The 6,000-nt window shown below is 42.2% G+C and overlaps 1 protein-coding gene across 3 annotated transcripts in view; it reads right to left on the bottom strand.

Moving 5' to 3' along the window:
• Nucleotides 1-5,354, bottom strand: part of ZCCHC7 (zinc finger CCHC-type containing 7) — a 243,368-nt gene extending 238,014 nt beyond the window's left edge. Inside the window, exon 1 of one of the 3 annotated variants that reach the window (XM_059411297.1) lies at nucleotides 5,224-5,354. The gene's annotated coding sequence lies outside the window, so the exon portion shown is untranslated. The other 2 variants (XM_059411299.1, XM_059411296.1) reach the window with 2 other exon arrangements.
• Between the last annotated feature and the right edge of the window lie 646 nt (nucleotides 5,355-6,000).

Genomic DNA, 6,000 nt, shown 5'->3' on the forward strand with positions numbered 1-6,000 from the left:
CTATTCTCAATTAAAAAATTAATCTCATGGCCTTTTTTTTAAAAGATTTTATTTACTTATTTGACAGAGAGAAATCACAAGTAGATGGAGAGGCAGGCAGAGAGAGAGAGAGAGGGAAGCAGGCTCCCTGCTGAGCAGAGAGCCCGATGTGGGACTCCATCCCAGGACCCTGAGACCATGACCTGAGCCGAAGGCAGCGGCTCAACCCACTGTGCCACCCAGGCGCCCTCTCATGGCCTTTTTATCCTTGACTAAAATAATACATAAAAATATCTGATAAACCTTGGTTTACTTTTGTACTAGCAATAAAGATGTGTATGAAAAACATACTAAGGACCTAAAACTGAGGCAAAACTTCTAGCTATAGGAGCACTTTACCTCCCTACTGTGGGCATATTAAATCTTGCTCATCCTTCTACTCAGCTTAAACATCCCTTTTTCATTTTTTAAGATTTTATTTATTTATTTGACACAGAGAGAGATCACAAGTAAGCAGAGAGGCAGGCGGGGGAGGGGGGGCGGGGAGGAAGCAGGCTCCCCGCTGAGCAGAGAGCCCAACGAGGGGCTCCATCCCAGGACCCTGAGACCATGACCTGAGGCAAAGGCAGAGGCTCAACCCACTGAGCCACCCAGGCACCCCGTCTTTTTTTTTTTTTTTACATATATGTATTTTATTTATTTACATGAGAGAGACAGAGATAGTGAAAGAGAGCATGAGCAGGAAGGAGGGGGAAGTGTGGGGAGAAGCAGACTCCCTGCTGAGCAGGGAGCCTGATGCAGGGTTCAATCCCAGGATGCTGGGATCATGACCTGAGCCATCCAGGCGCCCCAACATCCCTTTTACTGAGAAAGCTTCCCTTGACCCACCAGACTAAATTGTGTCCCTTTTATAGGCTTTTCAAAACACTACAGATCTAATTACTAATCAATGTAAATGTCTCACAAAAACCGATCACAAACCCCAGGAGAGCAGAAACTGTATGCACTTTGTTAAACAACAGATTCCCAAAGCCAAGCAGAGTAACTGGTATTTAGCAGGACCTCCATAAATGTCTGATGAATTAATGAATAAATAAATAAATGAATATCATTTAGCATTTGCTCTTCAGCCCGAATAAATCTGTCTAAAATATGGTGGGATGAATTTCACAGTTGTCTCCAACTATTCCACTATTCTCTTATCATTAACCAAATATCTACACAGAAGATGTTTCAATTAGGTACTGATATAATATTGATCAAAATGAGAGCTCTGGAAAAATAACTCATGTTTGTTCAAAAATCAGGGACAGCCTAAAAAACAATTAACAATGACAATTTACTCTTTCCACTTCCTTTTTAGCTATACAAATTTAGAAAGACTAGCTGTTCTTGGTTTACTAGTTCTTTGCCCAAAATGTCAGGGTGTTCTGATGGTAGTTTTAGTAATACAACCAGCTGACTCCAAGAACCAAATTAACAAGAGCCAAAAATGCACTACCATCATGCTGGAGTTTTTTGTTGTTGTTTAGAAAAATAAAGAAACCAACTTTTATCATACACGTTAAACTTACACAGTGTTCTATGTCAATTATACCTCAATAAAGCTGGGAGTAAAAATGATAATTACGCTCTGAGTTAATGACACTGTATTGTATACTTGAAATCTGCCAAGAGAGTAGGTCTTTTTTTTTTTTTTTTTAAGATTTTATTTATTTACTTGAGAGAGAGACAGTGAGAGAGAGCATGAACGAGGAGAAGGTCAGAGAGAGAAGCAGACTCACCATGGAGCTGGGAGCCCAAGGCGAGACTCAATCCCGGGACTCCAGGATCATGACCTGAGCCGAAGGCAGTCGTCCAACCAACTGAGCCACCCAGGCGTCCCAAGAGAGTAGGTCTTAATGTTCTCACTCGGGTGCCTGGGTGGCTCAGTGGGTTAAGCCTCTGCCTTCGGTTCAGGTCATGATCTCCAGTCCTAGGATGGAGCCCCACATCAGGCTCTCCACTCATCGGGGAGCCTGCTATCCCTCTCTCTCTGCCTGGCTCTTTGCTTGCTTGTGATCCGTCTGTCAAGTAAATAAATAAAATCTTTTTTTTTTTAATTAAAAAAAATAAATAAAATGTTCTCACTGAGGGGAAAAAAAGGAAGAAGAGGAAGAAAATATGTGAGGTGATGGCTGTGTTAAATAATCTTAATGCGGTAGTCATTTTATGTATCAAATCATGATGTACACCTTAAACTCACACAACGGTATTTGTCAATTATATCCCAATAAAGGTAGGGAGGAAAGAAACCAACTGTTAATGCCCTTTTCTTCTAAAAGCCTCAATGTACCTGTTCCATTCTTGCACTGTCCTTAGGTTGCTATGCTGCTGTTGTCACACAACTTAAATGTGGCTGTCTGAATAATAATGCTCATAGCATTTATCAGTTTATATTGAAATGTTAGCCTCAGAGAAATTCAAATAAAAGATGAATTCTTTCCTTTTTATTTAATAGGTAAATTAATTCTAAAATAAGTCAAAGGAATTATACTTCCTTCAAAATCCTCACTGGATCCATACTGATAAAACATAAATAACATAATTCCAGTGCAGCCCAGAAAAAATTAAAAGAGCTAAATTACAGAGTTACAAATTTGTACTACTCTTGGAGCCATCCCAAAGGAAAGGGATTAAGAAAAGAGCCATGGGCACACCTGTGAATGTGTGCCAAAAATAAACTACAGAAATATAATAAAAACTGACTTCCTTGGGTCTAGGGGTTTATCTCTTTCCTTGAAATGTAGAAAAATGAATTTAACAATTTAGCCCCTATGGCCTTTAAGAGGATTTTGTACTTTCTGTACTTGAAAATTGTGCTCAGCATAACTTGTTCTTTTTATGTAGCTTATGCTTGCCAGGGTTGTTTGCCTGGAGCTATTTTGGTTTATGTTTATGTTACTACTTTAATTACATTCAAATGCATTTAATTTAAATGTGTACTCGCAGGACAAATAAGAAATAAATATATATGTCTTGAACCAAAAGACTTTCTCAGTTTTTTAACCATTACATACAATTCTCAAGCATACTTAACTGGTTAACATGAGGTCCTTATGAGAGCCACAAAATTTTAAGTTTCAAAGAGACCTTTCTGATTATCTCATACTATCTCCTCAATTTTCACATAAGGAAATTAAGATCCAAAGAGATAAGGAAGGCTATTTAAGGTTATGCAGCTGATTAACATAGGTAGGAGAGATTCACATTCCCCTGGCTCTCAGCCAAGTGTTCAGTAAGACTTTTTCATTGAATTTTCCAAAATACTTTCAAATAAACATTAAAAAAAATAACACCTTCCTTCAAAGTTACATCTTTGTTGACCTTAAACATCTAAATTTACCTTAAAAATATCCATTTCACTTTCCAGGAGAGTGTAAAAACTATGAAAGAGGCATTTTAATTGAAAGGAACAGTATACATCTGAATTTGTCAGTTTCCTATCCAAGAACCTTGCAAGTTGATACTCAGAGTATACCAATCCCAGGACCAAAAATGGTAGTTCCCATGTAAGAACCTACAACACCAGCTTGAGAATGAAATTTATTTAGATTAAAGTGGCTTAACAAATATAAAACATCTATAGAGAATAACTGCAAAGGCTTTCACCATTCAAAAGTGGGTGTGGTTTTTTTTCCATTCACTAAAAATTTTTAAACTACACAACTTAAGGCTTATTTAAGCTTTCAGATTTCACTACACTATTTTTAAAGCCAATACCTCTGCTCTAACAGTATATCAATTGGTCATTCTGAGCCTTTTGCTCTTATTTCCCTTCAAAGAACTTCTGGCCTAAATGCTTCTTCTTGATGACATAGGTATAAGTTTAAATCAAATTTACAGCTTGATTTTAAGTCCAATGCTCAAAGGAAACTGATTAATAGACAGCTGATTTTCAACTTAAAATTTCTGACATACTCTTAGTGAGCTATCCTGACAGTGACAGACTGGGAACACTACTGAGTTTAGTATTAAAATTTCTGTCCACTCTTCAAATATGATTTTCACTTTGAAGCAAATCTGACTGTGGAGGGAACCAAATGTGCAAAACAAAGCTCATCCAAAAAAAAAAAAAAGGAAGACAGAATACAAGATATTGGTGGGAGAGTATTATGCTAAATTTATTCAAACAAGTCCAGCTGTTTGTAAACAATCTTTTTATGATAACAAATCCGATCTCTAAACACTTCCCTCACCTTTCTCAGTCCCTTCTTGACTATACAGCACCTTAGCCTTGTGGCTATTTTATAATCTTGACTTCCCCTCTTCCTCAGTTCATTCCCAACCCTCAGATTCTGGGAAACAGCAATACCGTCTCCAAAGCCTAATGCTGTCTGAAATATACACAGCCCACTTCAAAGTCTTTGATGTTGACAGCCAAGTATTCAAAACACAAAGTCAAGAGCTTTGGAAGGGGCCTGAGAGAGTCACTAAATTGCACGCTCTCCTAGAGAAACGGGCTCTGAAACGCTTGTTTATCCACTAAGCGTAAAGATCTCCTGTGATCTGAAATAGAAATAAATTCAGCCTAAACAAGAGATTCCTAGAGTCACCAACGAGTCAGAAGTGGAGCCGCGACGAGAGCCGAGGCCTGCTGATTTCCCAGTTTTCCCACAGCATCTGCAGCTCTTAAAGTTAGAAGTTAACTGCGGGGTCACAGAATGTGCGGGATAAAGCAAATATTAGTTAACACATTCCAAATCTCCCTGTTTTACATGGGGAAAGGGGCACAATTCCCTAAATTTTTCTGGTCCCACAGCTGTAGCTTCTGCTTCTGACAGCAGAGGCTGGAGTTGGGACTGTCCGGTCCTCAAAGGCCGGGCTCCCTCCGGGCGGCAGGACCTACGCGTGTAATGGACTGACCGGCTTCCCCCCAAAAAACAGGGGACTTGGGGGAGGGGAGAAGGAGTAACAGGCTGAAACGCCACCCCCACCGAGGCCATCGGCGCCCAGAGCTTTTTGAATCACGACCTCGCCCTTGGCCGGGTAGAGAGAAGCGAACATCCCAGCCGGTCAGCCGAGCCGCGTGAGGCAGACCACCACCGAGGGGCCACGAGCTGCACCCTGCCCTGAGCGGGGCCAAGACGAAGGACAGGGAGGCCGGCGAGGGTACACGCGCTAGTTCCACAGCCCAGCGGGAGAGACGGAGGGCAGGCGAGGGTCCCCCGGCCGCGGATGGCTGGGGGTCCGTCACACACATACTCACTGCCGCGGCTGCGACCAGGAAGCACCAACCAGGAACCAAAACGCGTAGAGGGACGGGGAGGGGCGAGGACAAATGAGGTAAGGAAACAGCGTCCGCGCGGACCCGGGAGGAGGGAAGGCACTTCCGGGGAAAACACAGCTCCCGGGAGTCGTCTTCCGTCCCCGCCCACCCTACGGGCCCTCTGTGCGCGTGCGTAATAACTGTTAACCCTTTTTATTCCCCGCCCCCGACAATCTTTTGGTTTGCCTTCTGTGCTTTGCCCCTTCCCCTTCGTGGCTTCTTTCAAAGATACCTGGGCTGCATCTGTAATGGGTAACATTTTATTTGAACGATTTGCACGCAGGAGATGCTTCTCAGTAGTCAAAACTAGGGGAAAACAGGCACCCTTTCTGTGCCCAGAAAGAAAACTACATTTCCCATGATGCCCCTAAGCTGGTTTCCGGATGGGTTCCGCCTCCTTCTTGCTTGACCTCTGGGGCAGCCGCTTTGTGCCACGTGGCGTAGGAGACAAACTGAGACCAAAGTAGGGTAGAAGTGCTGGGTCTGGTGGCGCGTTTCCCAGCCCGCAGGGGCTCCTCAACCAATGAGAAACCTTTTTGACAGAGCCTGGCATCTAGCGCTAGGTGACCTTAGGCAGGTCCTTTCCACCTCTAGTTTGAAGTTGTATTTAATTCGCATTGGGGTTGATTCTGGCTTTTTCCCAAAATTCGAAGCATTAGATTTAACTCTGTGAACCTTGAAGAGCTGCACCCTTTTTTTTCCCTTTTTTTTTT

The sequence above is a fragment of the Mustela nigripes genome, chromosome 9, assembly GCF_022355385.1.
Source record: "Mustela nigripes isolate SB6536 chromosome 9, MUSNIG.SB6536, whole genome shotgun sequence".
NCBI classification, from domain to species: Eukaryota; Metazoa; Chordata; class Mammalia; order Carnivora; family Mustelidae; genus Mustela; species Mustela nigripes.